Source organism: Mus caroli, chromosome 9 (genome assembly GCF_900094665.2).
Source record: "Mus caroli chromosome 9, CAROLI_EIJ_v1.1, whole genome shotgun sequence".
Lineage (NCBI taxonomy): Eukaryota > Metazoa > Chordata > Mammalia > Rodentia > Muridae > Mus > Mus caroli.
The window spans coordinates 105,613,233-105,633,586 of record NC_034578.1 but is presented as its reverse complement, the minus strand read 5'-3'; the positions used below and the strand labels follow the sequence as shown (position 1 = coordinate 105,633,586).

The following is a 20,354-nucleotide window of genomic DNA, read 5'->3' as shown; positions in this document are numbered from 1 at the left end:
TAGAACAGACAGCACCTTCAGCTGCTCTGCCAAATGAGTTCTGAACATCCTCCATGTCCTCTTCTGTGCACAGGCCAGACTTAGAGAAAGCCTTAGAAAAACCTTGGCAAAGCAATGCACACCCCCCAAACACATTCCTGAACAGATTACTAATAAAGACTGTTCAGTAGGATCTGTCCTCAGCACAAAACACCAAAAAGCTTAGGACCCTGAAATACCAGTCATCAAAGTCAACTTACACAAAGGCAGTAGGACTGGCTTGCAGTCTCTGTTCTTGGTCCACAGTTGCTCCTTAGGAGCAAGAACAGATAAGCCCTACTGTTCCTGCCTGCTGTCAGCTGTCTCCTTTTAAAATAATAGCAGCCCAGTGGAACTCACAGGCTCCTACTAGGTCCACAGGGCCTGCCTGCCTATCAGTCAAAGTCCACCACCTTGACTCTGGCCATACCAGCGGGGCCTCACTCTGTGGACACTGGCTTCTGAGCACAATGGAGGAGGAACTGGCTATTACCGGTAGTTCCTATTCACCCCACAGAGATGGCTGCTCCCAAGATCCCCAGGCTGTTTTGGCTTCCGACCTTTCTGAAGACTGGCTCATCAACTTTTGTTTCCAGTCTATAAGCCACCCCATAGCCTTCCAATAAGTCCTTTTTCTTGTCCTAACTTAAAGTTAATTTGCTATTTGCTGCTAATTTTAAACCAATCAAAATAGAAAACTCTTAGAGAAAGCCGAAGCATTTAGAATTCTCTTCTTAGTACAGTTCTCTAGTGGGTTTAAGGTTCAAGTTCACGTCTGTTCCTCATTGCTGTTTCCTTGGTCTGTGTAACTGGGAACTTGCTCAGACATGTGTCTGGGCTTGATTAAGCTCCCTGATGACAACCGGGCTATAAGGATGACTCCTCAAGTGCCATAACCAGAAACCAGAGACAAAAGGAGCTACAGTGTAACTATTTCACAAATCAAAAGGAACCGTCCTAGAAGCACTAGACTTAAGGCACACATTGAGTTTCTAGTCTAAGAATTTTCTCTAAGAGGATAAAAAGAAGTCTCTGTAGGTCTCTTGGGAGTGAACTGAAGCAGCAGGTGAGTGCTGCTGATACAAGAAAAAGAGTACTCACAAAAGCTCCACTATCAAGTGGCTCACCCTCAAAAGACAGGCCACTGAAGTCGCCAGCAAAAGGACCCGTTCAACCGTGAGGCCCATACAGAGACCCTGAGGGAGTAACTTCTTGCTCCAGCATCCCTCTACCCTCCCCTCCAGCTCCTAAGGGAACACAAAGAAGTACACCTGTCAGACACATACTAGCAGGAGGCTCCCTGGAGACAGGCTACCTTAACAGCTGCCCCAATCTCTTCCCTTAAACGTTTCCCAAGTCCAAACCTTCCTAGATATTCTGTTTCTAATCTTTATCTCCTATGGCCTCTCTTCTACACACATCAGCTACCCAGGAAAGGGACCAGCCTCTGTAATGCAGCTCTTAGATTAGGAAGAGATAAACACTAAAGCTAACATCCCCTGCCATTCTGTAGCCAATACATGTTTCATTGACATCACTCACACTAACTGCTAATTCTCAGAGCATCTGGAAAACAAACCCAAGTTTTAGCTCACGGTGCAGCCCCCCTGCCTGAACCTAGAAGAGGAGATGCGAGGACTCTATCACTCAGTGCAAATGTTAACGCAAAGCTATTCCAAAGCAAAACGTACCCAACCTGAACCAACAACCTGCTTTTCCTACACTGCCCCAGTTACAGGTTGCTTCAGATAAAAATCTACAGCCCTTCTCCCTGAATTTAAAGAGACACTCTTGCCCTGAGGGACTAAGAAGACCATGTTACATAAAAATTATTAAAAAAAAAAAAAAAAAAAAAGCTGGGTATGGTGGCACACGCCAGGATGCAGAGGCAGATGGATCGATCTCAGAGTTCCATTTCTGAGACAGACACTTCACTGAGGTAAACCAGACTGGCCTAGTCCAACAGAGCAAGTTCCAGAAAGGCTAGGATTACATAAAGAAACCCTGTTTTGAAAACAAAACAAGACAACAACAAAAAACAAACAATTCTGCCCGTGCCTTTGGGGAAGACCATATATATAAGCAAAACCAAAGGAGCCTGTTATTAGAAGCCCAAATTAGAATTGTTTAAAGAAAAAGACAGTGCTAGCACAGGACAGAACTGGCCAGGCGCCCTGAGAGGAGCAGCCCAGCTCAAGCCACACCAGGGGGCTCAGAAGATAGAAGGCCCCCCTGAAAGGATAAGGGCGTGAGTAGAGCAGAGAGACAGGGTGCCCCTGACCTTGAATCCATCCCATTACCAACCATTACCATTAATCCAGGACATTCCCTCACTCCTAAGGAAAGCCCCATACCTATTTGCTGCTGTTCCCTGTTGCCTTTGCACTTCCTTCCTGACGCCCACCATACCACTTCCAGTCTCCAGGGATTTGCCTGTTCTGGGCATTTCAAACAATGAGATCATCCAATGTCTATGTGAATGGCTTCTTCATCCAGAGTTTTAAAGGCTGAACAATGCTAGTAAGTTATCAGGAATCCATCCAGTTTTACCATTGAGTAACAAAACACATCACTGAACGCATAAGTCACATAGTGCTTATCCGTTCAGCAGTTAACAGACACTACTAGGTAGTTTTCTGCCCTTTTCCCACCCCAGCTATTGTGAACAGTACACTAAAGAGTATTCTTTCATGCTTTTTAAAAACTGAATTTAATTTGGGGGAGTACATTAGTTTTTAGAAGTGGTACTACTTGGTTATAATAATTTTCTCCTAAAATGTGAGTTTTACATTAAATCTGTGTGGTCTATCTGAGCTCATTTTGGATAAACTATAAAGTTTAAATCTAGGTTCATTTATTCATTTTCTGTCCGTCTCTCTCCCTCCCTCCTTAACTGCTCACAGTACAGCACTTTACTTTAGGACCATCTGTTGAAGACTTCCTCCTTCCCCATTGAATTGCCTTAGCAGCTTGGCTTAAAGATCAGTCAGATGTATGGGCAATAATCTGTTTTCAAGAGGCAGAAGCAAGATTTCTTGAGTTTGTGAGTTCAAGGCCAGCCTGAGCAACATAACATACTACACTGCCGCCTCCCAGCAAGCTGGCTGTTCACACATCTCTTTACGGCTTCACTGCTTTCTCAGCGATCTGCTCTTCATTACTACAACTACCAAACTTTTTTGTTTGTTCATTTTTTGAGATAGGATCTCACTGCATTGCTTTGTGGCTAGGCTGGGAGACCAGGTGTGCCTCCACCTCAGGAGATACATCTGTCTCTATCTTCCAAGTGTGGGGATTAAAGGCGTGTACACCATGCCCAGATGCAAGTATTAAATCTTGAAATGGATAATGGTTCTTCACATGACATTCTCTTGTCTGTTTTTTGCAGTGCTGGGATTGAACCCAGGACCTTGGTCATTCCAGACAAGGATCCTACCACTGAGCTACATCCCCAGTTTTGGTTTATCTGAGGCAGTGTCTTGCCATATAGATCACACTGGCCTTGATCCTCCTGCCTTTGTTTACCCCTCTTTGCTTAAAAAACACATTCTTTTAGCTATTCTAGCCTGTTTGCCTCTTCAAACATTAGTATGTTTTGGAATAATTTTGTCAACAGTCTATATCCATGAAAATAGGAAGCCCAGATTTGCCTTGAATTCTCAATCCTGCCTCAGCCTTCCAAGTACTGTAATTACAGGCCTCATGCCACTGTGCCTGGCTTACAGGATTTTTTAAAGATTTTACTTTTAATCACATGTATATGTGTTGGGGGTTACATGTATTCACGTGTAGTTACCCATGCAGCCTAGCAGCATCCAGAGCTGCTGGTGCTAAGAACTGAGCTCTAGTCCCCTGGAAGAGCAGTACATGCTCTTAAGCACTGAGCCTCAGATTGGGGTAAAAGTTATATTAAACCTGTACATCATTTTGGGAAGAGCTAGATTTACACCTAATATCTCTTTCTTTCTTTCTTTCTTTCTTTTAGCAACCATGATCACAATTTGGTTACCATTACTTGTATATATTGGCTCTTCTATGACAAGCTTTAAAATTGGGTGCGTGCCACAACACCTGTGTGATTAAAGGACAAGTCTGTTCCATAACAAAAACATTCTAAAACATTATAATCATAGTACTATAACAGTGACGTTTTTACAGGCTGGCAAGAGGGTAAATACTTGCACAGGCCTTATGATGATGAGTAGATCCTGGGATCCTACAAGGTGGCAAGAGAAAACTGAATCCTGAGAGGTGTCCCTCATTCAGACTTACACATGCATGCCTGCCTGTGCTTGCTCACGCACACGTGTATACACACATTCACACGGGCACACATAGGCGTGCACACTTGTGCGCACGTGTGTATCTAGGAAATACTGTTGAGCATGATGGCTCATGCCTATAGGCCTCACTTGGGAAGATGGTGGCAGCAGATGAGATCAAGGTCACTTTCTAACTGCATACAGACTTTGAGACCAATCTGGGCTACATAGGATGAAAAAAGAAAAGGGAGGGAGGGAAGGAGAAAGGGGAGGAAGGAAAGGAACAATTATTTAAATGTATAAACCTATGTTTACAATGTTACTAAAAGAAAACTTTAAATTTCAAAATATAGACAGGCTTTATTCCTGGGTGGTGAGGGAGTGACTTTTGTTTTGTTTCCTGAGTTCGTATCTTCTTCCCAAAGTAACTTAATACACAGTAGCAACAGTGTAACAACAGCAGTAAAGTCAAAACTGCAGGGCTGCAGTGCCAGGGCCACCACTGTTTATTAGGCGATTACCTTGCACCAAATACAAATGTAAACACTTGACACACTATTTTCGTGGTTCATCCCATTAGCTAGGTCAAAATAGAACCAAGCTGGAGTTAGACCCCACAGATCTACCTGACTATGTCTCCCAGTGGTAGAATTACAAGCACTAACGCCCAGCTTTTTACATGGGGCTAGAGATGGACCTCGGGTTCCCATTCTTACACAAGTATTTTACCAACTGATCTTAGTCCCTCTCCTAGTTTAATACCATTTATTTCACTATCTATAGCATTTCAGCTATGTAACCTCACACACACACTCCTGAGTAAAATTTACATGTTGCAAAATCAAGCACCAGAAATACTGGGCAGGCCACAGAACCCTACAGAATCCAATGAATAGCAGAATAACCCAACAGTGGTATCCTAACTACAGACAGTCCCATCTCACTGTATTTGGTATCAATCAGCAAACTCAGGTTATCTGCAATTCTTCCTTGAAGGCACTTACAGCTAACAGAGAGACCAATTTTTTGTTTATTTGATTTTTTTTTTTTAACCACAATTTGGTCTTGAATGTGTCTCAAAGGCCTATGTGTGTAATTCTGAGTCTGAGGACAGTGCTATTGGGAAGTGATGTAGCCTTTGAGAGATGGGGTCTAACCGAAAGTCTTCCATTCACTGGGGCAGGTTCTTGAAGGAGATCGTGGGACCCTGGCCTCTCTACGTTTTCTTTAGCTTCTTGGTAATAAAGGAAACAGGTATGCTCTTCCACGTGCTCCCACTAGGATATGCAGCCTCTCTGCAGGCCACAAAGCAACTCAACTGTGGAATGAGACCTGTCAAAATGGGGGTGGAACATGGTGGCTAGTGACTGTAACCCTAGTACTCAAAGAGGCTGGACCAGAAGGATCCAGACTTCCAGAGCTACTGAATGAGGCTATGGAGAGAGAGAAACAGAGAGACAGAGAGATAGACAGACAGACAGATACATCAGACACATAGAACGAGTGAACACACTGCTTCCAACTTGTAAGAACCCTGATCTTCTGGGCAGGGTAGCCACACTCACCACACTCCCTGTATTAGAGAAACTTACTTCTGTAGAATTCTTAGCTGTTTTCACTCTTAAAAGTCTCTCTCCTGCTACAGTTTATGAGACCACCAATCACCTCGCTACTAAAACTGCTCTTCAGCTTGCTCCTGTAAGTGAGCTAATGGTTCACGTCAGGCCAATCTCGAGTTACAACACGTCGGATGCATCATTTGTACCTCTCATCAGAATTTCACGAGCACTCCCTACCTCACAGACAGCAAGCATGCTTTCTAACCTCATTCCTCATCCTGTATGCACATACACGCACCCCCTAAGACAGGCACTTGGTGGCTTTTCTCAACCCTCTGTCCCCCTCTCCAAGCCCCACCAACTCTCCAGCTGAGTTGTTCCCTTTGCTCCCTTCTTGTCCTCTGCTGATCCTTGCACACTCAGAACGAAACCCAGATATCTGTCCCTGTCTGCGGGGGCTCTGCACAGCCATCCTCCCCACTCCATCTCACATCACCTCCCTGACTCTGTCCTCTTCAGCCTCATTTCCACCAAGGCCTTGGCACATCCTGTTCTCTCTGATGCTTTGCTTCTCTTTATAGGCTGGCTCTTTTACATCGATCAGGTCTCAGGTCATTATACAAAAATGGCTCTCCTGACCACATGTTCTCCATACGACTGCATGCATCTCCAGTTCTCACAGAGCCTATTCTCTTTCAGACATTTTAAACTGTAATTATGAGCGCTGTGTGCCCTGAAAAGACTATAAGCAAATTCCTGTCCATGACTGTACACCAGTGTCTAGAGCAAGTCTTGGTACAATAAGAACTTACTGTGCTAAATTGTGCACAGCTATAATCCCAGCATTTTAAACGTAGGAGGAGGATCGGGAGTTCAAGGGCCTAAGTTCAAAGCCAGCCTCAGTTACACACTGAGTTCAAGGCCAGCCTGGGCTATGTGGGAACCTGTCTCAAAACAAAACAAAAAAAAAACAAAAAAGGCCAAAGTGGAACATGGGGATGAAGATTTATAATACCAGCACCTGGGAGGAAGAAGCAGGAGAACCAGGAGTTCAAGACCAACCTTAGCTACTTTGTCAGTTTCAGACTAGTCTGGTAGGTTACAATGAGACAATGTCTCAAACAGAAACAGAGGCTTAAAAACTTACTAGATAGCCGGTCTATGGGGGCACACACCTTTGGTCATAGAACTCAGGAGACAGAGGCAGGAGGAAGATCTGTGAGTTCCAGGTCAGCATGGTCTACAGAATAAATCCCAAGACAGCCAGGAATAGACAGAGAAACGGTCTTGAAAGAACAAAAAAGCAAAAACAAAACAAAAAAACCTTTCTGGATAACAAATGAACCAAATCAAGCAACAATAAGATACTAATTATCCAGCCACTGGTACCACAAACCTACCTCTCACCTTCCAGGAGTGATTCAAAGCAGACCAGAAGCTCTGCCAGCAGACAGGCAACCACACCATTTCAGAATAAAAGTCAGGAACAGTGAGATGGTGAGAGGGTAACACAAGCTTGACTAAGTTCTGTCCTCGGAACCCTCCCTCTGTGGAAGGAGAGAACCAGCTCTCCAAAACTGTCCCCTGACCTCCACATATGCTCATGTGCGCACGCACGCACACGCGCACACACACACACTACAATAAATTGAATAAACTAATAGAGGGAGTGTTTCATCCATCCGGTCTTTCACAAATGTCCCAGCCTAAAACCCCCTCCACCTGGTATTTTTAAAACGTATATGTGTACTCAAGAGCATCACGTGATCGGCACAGGGGATGGACACGGACACAGACACACAGCATGGATCAAATGAGGAGGTCAGAAGTCAACGTTCTGGACTCAGTTCTGTCCTTTCACCTTTGTGCGGGTCCCGAGGCTGAAGTCAGGTCCTCAGGCTTGTGTGGCCAGTGCCTTACCCACTGAGCCAACTGCTGTCCACACTTTGTTTACTCCTTCCCTATACCGATGACATTTTAGAGAATGGTCCCCAAACTAACAGCAGCACCTGAGAGCATATCAGAAAGGCAAATCACTGGGTCTACCTATATCTGGTGAGAGCTAGAAAAGTCTAGGAAAGGCCCCAACCACATGCTCTTGGGGAAGCATTGCCATCAATCTGACGCCCTAGAGTTGCCAAATTAATTCTGATGAAACATTTTTACCATATAGTAAACTGGCAAATAGGGCAGGTAAATCTCCACCACCCCTCGCCTGCCCAATTCTAATGGTTATTAATTTTGCTGTCCAAATTTGCACCTGACATCTGGCTCATCTTCCAACCATAACAGCAGGAACAGTAAATTAAAATTAAAGATCTGCTTATGTTGGACACCCTGCATACAAAAGCGTTAAATGTCTATCTACTGGCTGCACATCTTTTTGATGAGGCCACACTTTTTATTACATGTTCAAAATATACTGAAACCCCTATGTCAGATCCCCTAGAATTGGAGCTATGGACAGTTATGAGTCACTATGTGAGTAGCAGGGACTCGAACCTGCATCCTATGCAAAAACAGTTAAGTACTCTTAATTGCCAAGCCATCTCTCCAGCCCCAATAGTCCAATTCTAAAAGGGATAAACTGTGGTACGGAAAAGGAGGAGGGCCAAATATCAAACCCCATAGCATCAAACCAGGAAGTGATTTGCTTTAAAGAACAACTTGCTTCTATGGTTTTGCTGGCCACAGCCCACAAGACTTCTCTCTCAGGCTGTCTCTGCTCACTCCCATGACTTTCCTTAGGATACATTCCAGGTTCTTGGCATCTCTGATTTCCTGTGGTCTCCACTGCATCTCTAGCTCCACTCACAGCTATATTCACCGTACCCTCAAGGCCAACCATGGAGATCCTGACTCTGATCTTTCAGGTTTTCCTTTGTTGTTGCTATTTTGGGGGGTTGTGGGCTTTTGAATTGTTTGTTTGTTTGTTTGTTTGTTTTTGAGACAGAGTTTTACAGTGTAGCCCTGGCCGTCCTGGAACTCAGAGATCTGCCTGCCTCTGCCTCCCTAGTACTAGGATTAAAGGAGCAATGGCTCAGTGGATAAAGGCTCTCTGCCAAGATGATGACCTGAATTCAGTCCTTGGGAGCCACATGGTGAAAGGTGAGAACTGATTCCCACAGACTGTCCCTCTGATTTCTATGGCAAAAACACAAAAAATAAAGAAAGAAAAGAAAAAGAGAAAAATTTGGGTGGAAGCCTCCACTACCCCCGTAACTCATATTCTGTATTTCTGAAAAACTGTGATCTGCCAACTCAAGCACTAGCTAGGGCCCCTCAAGCCATGGCTGCAGGGACCTCTAACTGAGAGCCCCAGTAGAACTCTAGGCAATCCTGTGCAGCAGGGCATCCCAGGGCTCCCTTCCCAAAGCAGTCTCTCTAATGAGTTAAAGCCTTTCCGTGCTTGAGCGTGATGCTATAGGCAGAATCTGGCTGATTTCTGAGACGTTCTCAATGCGCCTTTGCTACTGCTTTGCTGCAGACTATTATGTCTGGTTTCCTTAACAGTCCTACCAGGCTTTCCTGCTCTCTCTGAGTATACTGCAAGGTTTCCAAACCCTTCAGTTCTGCTTTATCCTCCCACTGCCACTATAAACCACCCTAGCTGAATTCCGCAGTGCCTTGGAACTTCCTCATGGTTCCCACTTCCTATCACCCCACATTCTCCGCCCCTTCACCCCACACCTACAGACCCCACCTTCCCTCACGTTTTTTTTTTTTTTTTTTTTTTTGACAGTCTTTCTATAATCCAGAAGAGCCTCACACTTGCTAAGTACCTGATGATCACCTTGAACTCCTTTCTGATCCTCCAGTCTCCACCTCCTGGTCCCTGGAACGACAGGCATTTGCCTCCATACTCAATCTATGTAGTGTTGGGGATCAAATCTAGAACTTTGGGATACTAGGCAAGTATTCAACAAGTTGACTTACATCTCCCACCACTAATTTACCATCCTTAAACTTACTCTCACAAAAATCTCAGACCCAGACAAAACAAAGATAATTTCTTCTCTTCTTCTGGTAAAAAGATGGAACCTAGGAACCACACAGCACTCGACCACTAAGCCAATCCCAAGTTCTCTCTTTACTTCTTTAAAAAACTTGGAGACAGAATCTCAGTAAGTTGCCATCGTCCTGCCTCAGTCTTCCTTGGGAGATGGGAATATAAGCCTGCATCAGGCCTGGGCAAAATGTAGACACATTTTCTGCTAGAATGTAACATAAATGACTTCTAGTCTAATTTCAACAGAGTCCTTGTTCCCACCCAAAATCCTCAGCACAGTCCTTACTGCCTATATTTGTATCAGCATTCTCATATGTGCTCTTACCAGCATCACGGGCTAAGTTCTGTAGGCAGCACTATAGGACTTCCCTAGCTCACAGCTCCAACCCCTTTTGAGACAGTTTCTGCATATCCCTGGCTATCCTGAAACTCACTCTATAGACCAGGCTGGCCTCGAACTCAAAGATCCACCAGCCTGGGATTCTGGGATACAGACATGTGTCACCCGACTCCCAGCTCTCCAAGCCTGTTAAAGCTCCAGCATATCAGTTCCAAAAGACCCAGAAGGCGCGGTGTCACAGCAACTACGTTTGAGTAGCAGGGAAAATGGGTCCCAGGGAAATGAGGCTGTGACAAAATATGGACATAAAGGCATCATTTTTTTTTTTTTTTTTTTGGTTTTTTTCGAGACAGGGTTTCTCTGTGTAGCCCTGGCTGTCCTGGCACTCACTTTGTAGACCAGGCTGGCCTCGAACTCAGGCATCATTTATCTCTGCTCAGTTTCAGAGGTCTGGAATGGCAGAAAAGGGATGAAGGAACAATGTAGCTTCATCATGCTGATCAAGAAGCAGAGGGAAGGAAAATGTCTGAAGTAGCAGGCTTTCTCCTCTTCCTCCTGGATTCAGTTTGGGCCCTGTCTACCCCAGGCCAGCCCCTTGTTAATCCTCTCTGGAAATAAACCTCACAGACACAGGCAGAGGTGTTTTACTAATCCAGGTGCCTGCCTCACTCCAAATGGACAAAATCAGCCCATCCCTAATCATGTAACTGAAAAGGAAAGGGTGTTTTGTTTTGTTTGCATCTTTATTATTGCAGATGTTACATCTCTAGAAAATCCAATAAAATCAACTGAAATCTTTTACAGTTGGTAAAAGGATCAGATAAGTCAGTGAGAACTGACATTTAGGAAATCCATGCCAGGCTGGCAAGATGGTTCAGTGGGTGTGAATGTTTGCCACTAAGCTGATGACCTAAGCTGGCTTTCACCTGGTGAAGAGAGATAAACTGTCCTCTGACCTACACTCAGCAATGGTAGCACATGTGAGTGCACACACACACACACACACACACACACGATAAATCAGCAAATTTTAAAAATAAATCAATGCTTTTACATCTATCATGAATAAGCAGAAGATATAAATAATTCAAAATACTAAAAAAGCAAAAGAAAAAGACCTTTAGGTTTCTCTATGGAACATATAAGGTTTGAACAAAGAGAAGCCATGCCCTATTCTCAGTAAGGATTGGTATCACAAGAATATCACACACTGGGTGTGGTTGGTGGTGCACACCTGCAGTTCCTGCCCCACAGACTGACTAACGAGTTGGATGGAGGCTAGTCTGGTCTACACAGAGGATTCCAGGCCAGCCAGCACTGTATAGTGAGGCACTATCTCAAAGAAATTATTCTTCCTACGTTAACCTAAAAATGTAACATAGTCCCACTAAAACATGTAGGATTTGGCCAGGTGGTAGTGCATGCCTTTAATCTCAGTGTTTGGGAAGGAGAAGACCAGGCTAGACTGGTGTACAGAGTGAGTTCCTAGACAACCAAGGCTACAGAGGGAAACCATGTCTCAAAACACACATACACGTAAATTAAAATGAAATAAAATAAAATAAAATATATAGGGCTTAATTTTTAAAACATGTTTTTAGATTCACTTAGTTAATTTTATATGTATGAGTGTTTTTTTCTGCATGTATGTATATACTACTAAGTTTACCACATATCAAAACATTACAGAGTAGTTAAAAGTGGGTACTAACGCCTAAATACTCAGATTTCTAGAACAGAAAAAAAACTCTGTCAACAGATCCACAAGTACATGTGGCAAAGTATATCACATATAGAACATGATGAGAAATTTTAAGCAGTTGAGAGAAAGATGGCTTCTTCAACAACAGGTATTCTGCAAATGGATACACGTCTGGAAAAAATTAAGTTCAAACTATAGTTCACACTAAAATAAACCCCAAATGTATTAAAGATATAAAGGCAAAAAATATATAAAATGCATAATGATAATTTTAAATATCAATCTACAAGACAGGTCTAGCAAGACAGCTCAGTAGGTAAGGCACTTGCCTGAGTCTGATCCCCAGAACACACTTTAAAGATAGAAGGAAGCCAGACCATGGTGGTGCACATCTTTAATTCCAGCACTTGGAAGACAGAGGCAGGTGATGTCTGTGAGTTCAAAGTCAGCTTGGTCTACATAATGAGTTCCAGGCCAGCCAAGGATACATAAAGAAACCCTAACTCAAAAAAAAAAAAAAAAAAAAAACCAAACACTCAGTGTTTGTCTGTATATGCATAAACACCCCTGAACGGACACATGAGATCGTCCTTCTGTCACCAGGGAGAAGATCTGTAACAGGAGCGGAAGAAAAGGAACACTATTCCTGTGCACACACTTACAACTTTTCAATTTTAGGTTCTGTAAATAAATTTCTGCATTTTAAAGGCTAAAATTGTAAACTAATGAAGGAAGCTTTTCTGTGGGTGCAGCAGCCTCCTCCTGAGCTTCTGTGGTTGGATTTGCAGCTCTGGGCGCTTTTAGACACTGTCAGCACCCATTACTGCCTGCACTCCCTCGAGGGAGAAGGTCACCACCGAGGCACCTTGTGTTCCCTGGGTGCACCTGGTACCTCTTTTGGACTAGGATGGAAAGTCACTGCAGCTCTGGCCACCGAGCTAAACTAGTCCACCAGTACAAACAATTTAATCTTTAGGGAGGAAAAAGTTATATTTTTGTTTTATTTTGCAAAGCAGCAATGCTCAGGGCAAGAAATTTAGCTTCTCTAAGCATCAAAACTAGACAAATAACCTGGAGGAATTTTCAACAGACCAAGCTAACCGTACTGAAAATAGAAAGGAATTTCATTTCAGTTAATGAATGAAGTGGATTTCAGGGACTCTGAAGCACAAGCACTAAGGAGGAGGATTTCCCACATTCTCGAGTCATGGCTGGGATGCAGAGCAACACCTGCACTAAAGGAAGAACTAGTCGTATTCGTGGATTGTGATGGTTGTCACAGCCAGATCCATCATCTCCTCAATCGAGTAACAACACGTAAAGGGCCCCTTTTATTCCTTTGTGACCTAGTCAAGAATAATTAGTAAGATGATTGAACTGATTTATCTCTGCTAACAAGGAAAAACTCGATTCTAATTGTTTAAATGCTCACTTAGATGTGTATGTGTGTATCTGCATATGTGTATAAGGGCATGTATTCAGGTGCCCAAGGAGCAAAAGAGGTCCAGTGTCCAACGCCCTGGAATTGGAGTAGTTGTGATGGCCTGATGTGGACACTGAGTCCCAAACTCCGACCCTCTACAGGAGCAACAAGTGCTCTGAAGCGCTGAGCGGTCTCTCTAGCTCCCAGAGAATCTATCTGAAAGCCAGAAAAACCATCCAGCTGGGTCCTTACGGGTGCCTCAGCCTCAGCTCATGCTAGCAGAAGCAAGGCCAGGGCTGTCCCCCACCCACACCCCTACCTGCCATATACCAACAGAATCAAGTCCACTAGCTAGAAACCTTTTGCCTGACTTCTGCTGGTAATATGCTCTGACAGAAGACACCAAGGCTCTAGACAACTTATAACCTAATCCCCAAAATGGAAGATGTGATGAGCCTTTGCTCTGTCATTACCACTTCAAGATTCCTTACTACAAGTGTGGCGTGGAAGGAACAGGTTCCACTCTAACCACAAAGAATGCAAAAAGATGCCTCTGAGTGGAGAGTGACTCGGAAGAAAGACACAACGCAGCAGCTCACCTAGCGTTCCTTTTCTAGGGGCTGGAGTCCTCAAAACTCTCAGCACCACAGCTGCAGAGTACAGTGGCCCTTTCCAATAATCCCAACACTCAGGAGGCACAGACATGCAGATCCCCAAGTTCAAGGCCAGCCTGGTCTACACAGAGAGTTCCAGGACAGCTAGGGCTATACAGAGAAACTCTGCCTCAAAAAACCAACCAAACAAACAAACAAACAAAACCTCAGGTCCTTTTCAAAAACACAGGACAGCCAAGAAAAAAAAAGGGGAGAAAATATCTGCAAATCATTTATATAGCAGAGGATTAACATCTAGAATATATAAAGAACTTTTATGACCCAACAAGAGAGATCAACACAATTCAAAGCCACACAAAGAGGGATACAGAGCTACACCAGTTGCTAAGCGTGTACTACTGAGTTCCCAGTGCTTACATTAGACAGCTTACAAACACCTGCCTGTAACTCCAGCTCCAGCTCCTAGCGCCTCTGCACTATGAGAACATACCCACATACAGACACAAACACCTTCATGTAATTAAAAACACTATAAATAAACCTAGGGGGTGGAGACATGGGTCAGCAGTTGAGAGTGCTGGCTGCTCTTACAGAGGACCAGGGCTTGTTTCCAGCACTCACATGGGAGCTCACGACCATCTGTGACTCTAGTTCCTAAAGATGTAGCAGCCCCTCTGCCTTCCAGGGCACTGCATGTATGTGGTGCACAGACATGCATGCAAGCAATATACCCATACACATAAAAACTCACACATTTTAGTGCCTAAAAGGGTTCCTGTAACCAATCTCCTATGGATACTGACAGACAACTGTATATCCAAATAGCACACAAAAAACATGCAATGAACTAAAAGTAAGAATTCAAAGATCAGGCTGGAGAGATGGCTCAGCGGTTAAGAGTACTGACAGCTCTTCCGAAGGTCCCGAATTCAAATCCCAGGAACCACGTGGTGGCTCACAATCATCTGTAATGAGATCTGATGCCCTCTTCTGGGGTGTGTACATATAAATAAATAAATCTAAAAAAAAAAATAAAAATCCAAAGATCTATACACTTGTGTTCCTCCTAATTGTCAGTCTTTTGACTAACTGTACACTCATGTTCCTGAAGTCACCATTCCTAATAGCCAAAAGGTAGAAATAGCTCCAATCTTCATTGAAAGATAGATTTCTTTTAAAATGTAGCTATATAGCAGCATCCGTAATCCCAGCACTTGGGAAGCAGAGGCAGGTGGATCTCTGAGTTCAAGGCCAGCCTAGTCTATGAGTTCCAGGACAGCCCTGGCTATAAACAGAAACCCTTGAAAAAAAATGTGGCTATACAAACAAAATAATATAATTTGATCTGAGAAAGGAATTAAATGTAATAAACAATACATGAATGAACCTTCAAAACAAGGTGAAAGAAACCAGACACAAAAGAAAGACCTGGGGCTGGAGGGAACACGTTCAGCAGTTAAAGGTACCTGTTCTTGCAGACTGTCAGGTTTGGCTTCCAACACACACATGGTCGTTCACAACCATTCCTAATTCCAGTTCCAGGGGATCTGATAGCCTCTTCTGACCTCTGAGGGCACCACGCATACATATGGTACACATACAAACATGAAAGCAAAACATTCATACACATTAAACAAAAGTGAAATAATCTAAAAGGCATAATTACAATTCTCCTCAGATGAAAGAACTTATCACAAGCAAGCTCACAGAAAAAAAAGAGTACAACAGAGGTTGCCAGCAGTAGGCGGCACAGGAAATATGGACTGTTTAATGGGGACAGTTTCTGTGTACAATAATTAAGAAGTTCTGGAAATGGGTAATAATGACAGCTATACAACACTGTAAGTATATTTAATATCCCTGACTGCTCTATTTAATCATTAAAATTATACATTTTATGTTATGTATTATTTTCCACAAATTTTTTAAAAAATTAAAAATTAGAAAAGTCTAACAAGCCAAGTGGGGAAGAGGAGAGAGAGCCGTGCCGCACTGAGATGTGCCATCTTGGACACAGGCTGCTTCCTCCACTCATACCACCTCCTCTACCACCTCCCATTTGCTAAGAGAACAATAGAGAGACTATGAAGCCAGTGGGCACATCTGCAGGAAAACACGGACTGTTGTCGGGCAAACAAGTTCGCATAAAGGCACAGCCCCTAACTGGCCAGTGAGAACACTTGCCTGAAATTCACCCACAGACTAGCACTATCGTCTCATCTGTTCATTACGGAACTTTAGATAAACTAACACTGTGCCCAACAGCCAGAGCCTTGAAAAATTCCATAAATATTACCCACAAAGATCACTTTAGGTGGCTAAAGTCACCCAGATCTTGTTTCTTTAGCCAACTCAGGACAGTGGTAAGTTCCAGGGTCAGGAGCTCGTACGGCAGAATCCGGAAGACACGGTTTGAAGGCCTGATCCTCCGTGCACACACTGGATGACCCTGGAAACTGGTTCCATGGGAGAGAGAATGAAAACCACACATGCGGTACTTGTCGCAGCCAACAGAAGGATACAGACAGTCAAAGTGAGCAAAGTGCACATGAATTCTAGGCTCACAGAGAGGAGCATCTAGAGTGATCCTTAACTGTGGCAACCCTAACCACCCACATTAACAAATACAAACAGAAGGCAGGCATGGTCCCTTTCCCAACAGGACAGTTAAGCAGCTTACATATGGCCTCAGGCAAATCACAATTTTTATGGTTCTGTGTTCTAGCCACAAACTAAGAGTAAAGGTTTTGTGCCCACCTCAGGACAGTAATCTAAATGGGTGGTAGGGGGTAGGGTTCCCAAGCCAGTGACTTATAAAGCACATGGAAACATCTGGAGAGGTACTCCCCCCACCCCCACCCCCCCAGTAACAAGAGAGTATTCAACACCAACAGAGTTTCAAGTAAGGGAAAACCAGCTCTTGCATTTCAACCTGACCAAAGAATGAGTGCTGAGCAGGAGCCGGAGCACACACATCTGCTATCCCACATAGTCAGGAAACCGAGGCAGAAGGATGAAACTTTGTGGTCAGCCAGGGCAACGAAGCCCAACTCAAAATAAAAAGCCACAGGTGTTGCTCAGTGGTAGACCAATGCCCTAGGCACCTGTCCCCAAGTAACTTAATGATGAGTATAGGAATAATGTTTATACTTGTATTTACTGTTGGTCGTTAAAAAAAAAAACAAAAAAACAAAATATGTGCCAAGCAGAAACACTGCAAATATATAAAAAGCCTTTAGATCTGAAATACATTAACATATACTTCATAACATACAATCTTCACTTGAGCATCCCATCACACAAGCTACACCTAAAATGCATTCAGCACTGACTAGATACACTTGATCCTGACTCTAAGAAAAGCTTTAATGTTTAGCACACCTTGAGATGGCTGCACACTGCATAAGCAAACTCTACAAACGCACCCAAACGCATCATTCAAGACTGTTCCTATGCCGACTTCACAAGAATTACTGCAAGATCATCATGAACTTATTTATTCATCGCTTCCTTCACCATAAGAGATAAATAAGCTAAACTAAGGAAGACTACCGCCAGGACCCCACTCCCACCCCTCACCCGCCGCCACCTGTGGCTCACTGCCCTCTTCATCGCCTCCATCTGCACAACTTTCTGAGATGCAGTGTGGACCCCCGAGACTCGCTGCAGCTAGCGCTATCCCATTATAACCCTGATGCAACAAAACCACCTTGGAAGTAAACATGAGCAACATAAGCGAGCAAAGTTTAGGTTTAAGCAACACATAAAACCAGAAACCGAGCACGCCCAGCAGAGAATCTACATGTTGCCTGGCTATCGGATCTTCGGAAAGAGGCAGGACTGAGTCACAGGGTCTAGCCCTCACCCTGGAAACCCCAGACAACCCCAAAGCAGGTTCCAGCGGCGAGCCTGCCTGCCTGAGCTCACTCAGCCTGAACCCATCGCGACCCAGGCAGCTCGGCCCGGGCGGGGGCGCGGTCGGGAAGGGGGACGCGCGACCGTCCGGCCCCCCGCTCCAGACTGCGGTCTCCGGAGCCGCGCCTCGGGCTGCTGGACAGCGCCCACGCCCGCGCGCCCCTGCCCGGGCTCGCCCGCATCCCGGAACTCCCGGGCACGAGCGGCGCGAGGCCGGCGCCGGGGCCCAGCCGCACCGTGCAGACGCGCGCTGAGGTACCTGTGGCAGCGAGGCAGCTCCCGGGCGGCGGCGACCGAGCGGCGGAGAACGGCCTGCGCGCTCCTGGCCCGCGGTCCGGTGTTTGGAGCCCGCCCTCTCCCTCCCGGCCGCCCGGCGCCCGCGCAGCTCCCCGCCCCTTCACCTCTCAACTCCTACCTTTCCCCTCCCGCTCCGCCGCCCTCCACACGTGCTCCCGGCGGCGTGCGCATGCGTAGTCTGGCACTGCCAGCGGCTCGGGTTCGCCCCCTGGTGGTCCCCTGCCACACAACTGCGAGAGGAAGTACTGGAGTTGCCTGTGGCCTGGAAAAAGGTGGCTAGTAACACTTGGGAGTTTTGACAGCATCACCGTCCGCGGGAAGTGATCAGAACATGCGCAAGAGCTCGTGTTCCATGCTTTATAGTGCCAAAGGATTAGAAGCGGGGCTGGGTGTATGGCTCAGTGGTAGAGCGCTTGCCTGAGACTCTAGGGGCCCTGGGTTTGATCCCCAGCAGCATCAAAAAGAAAACTAACAAACAAACCAGGGGATTAGAAGCAACTGAGCTAAATAGCAAGTGTATGCAGTTGATGAACTAGGTATAGGAGCCTCCAACACCAAGGATGTTAAATGAGCACTTATAATGAAAGCTAGTTCAAAACCAAGCTGGTGTTATGATTCCATTTTTGTTAAAAATACAATGCATAGGGTAAAGTGGAAAATATATACTCAGTGTTTATTCCCACGTGGAGGAACTATGGGTGTCTGAGTCTCTTCCACCTTCTGACCTGCCACCAGTCGACTTGCACATGTAACGGATTATGCTGAGTGACTGCCCTGGTAAATGCTGAGTTAAGCATATGGTATGTGCTCTCTCATTTGGCCTTGGGGAAAGTGAGGTTCCAAACACTTAGCAACAGCCCCAACCCTGGTTGCTATGCTTCCATTTGTCCTCAAGCCTGCCTGTGGAGACGTTCCTGGTTCCCTAAGGTGGGCTTCAACTCCCCCTAAAACTGGAGTTACGGTTGTGAGCCCCTGTGAAGTTGCTGGAAAGATCTCTGGTCCTCTGCTAGAGCAACGAGTGTCTTTAACTATGGAGCTATCTCTGTGGCCCCCACCTCAGCCCCAGGTTGATTTGGGTTCATGTTTTATCATAGCACAGAGAAGCAGACTGAAACACCAGAACTGGTGGCCAACGCTTGTGAGCCCAGCACTCAGGAGTCTGAGGCAGAACCGATGTGAGCTCGTGGTGAGTTCCAGGGGTGTATTGTTCAAAGGCTACCTTATTTTAAAAATCGAAGAAAATAAAAGATTGTTTTTTCCTTTTCTTTTCTTTGTTTTTAAATTAGAAGCAACAGTAGAAAGCAGGGTAGGGAAGCCCATCCCCCCTCCGCTCCATCCTCAGGTCACTTCCTCCAAGCCTTATCCCTCAAGTACCAGGTCTGCCCTCTCAGGAGCCTGGGAGTGAGCATCTCCTTCTCCATCCCTGGTTTCTCCGGCTCTGACCGCCGTCTCTTTCCTTGTGAGAATGTAAAATCTTTCCAGTTTTATTTGCTGGGTGTCTGCTTTTGCTTTGGGTGCTCAACTTGAACCCAAGTCATCTGTTACACGAATACTCTGTGGCTGAGCCCCACTTAGCTTTTCAGGGCTGTTCATTTGCAGTTCTGGAAATCCAAGCCTAGGGTCTCAACTGTGAAGAATCATTTTTCGTTTGTTTGCTTGTTTATTTGTTTTTATCAAAGGTAGCCTTGCCCTCCAAGGACTAATATTCCATAAGTCTCCCCACCTTGTGAAACTTTTATGTAGATAATTAAAATCTTTTAATCCTCTCCACCTGGTAAAACTTTTATTTTCACAACACACACACACACACACAAGTTCTTGAATGTGATAGCCTAGAACAGAGAACTCTTCCCCCTTTTTCTTAATTTCCTTTACACGTATTCTTTTAAAACCTAGTTAACCTCAAAAGACTCTGAGGTTGGACTTCCGCCAATGGGGAAAAGACAGTCACCACCTGCATTAAAATAAAGACTAAAACACACTTTCGCCTGCCCTGGTACGCTCGCCAGCCCATCCTTTTTTGTGAAAGAACTTGCCTTGCTGAGTTATTTTCCCTCTATGTGTCTTTGTTCAGCACCATATTTTTTTTTCTTTTTTTTTTTTTTAAGATTTATTTATTATATCTAAGTACACTGTAGCTGTCTTCAGACACTCCAGAAGAGGGCGCCAGATCTCGTTGCGGATGGTTGTGAGCCACCATGTGGTTGCTGGGATT

At 44.8% G+C, this 20,354-nt stretch overlaps 1 protein-coding gene across 6 annotated transcripts in view; it reads right to left on the bottom strand.

Annotated features, from left to right (window-relative positions):
- Window positions 1-18,319, bottom strand: part of Scap (SREBF chaperone) — a 48,887-nt gene extending 30,568 nt beyond the window's left edge. Inside the window, exons 1-2 of one of the 6 annotated variants that reach the window (XM_029481422.1) lie at window positions 16,228-16,307; window positions 15,394-15,494 (exon numbers count right to left, since the gene is read on the bottom strand). The gene's annotated coding sequence lies outside the window, so the exon portion shown is untranslated. The other 5 variants (XM_021171334.1, XM_021171333.1, XM_029481421.1 and 2 more) reach the window with 5 other exon arrangements.
- Between the last annotated feature and the right edge of the window lie 2,035 nt (window positions 18,320-20,354).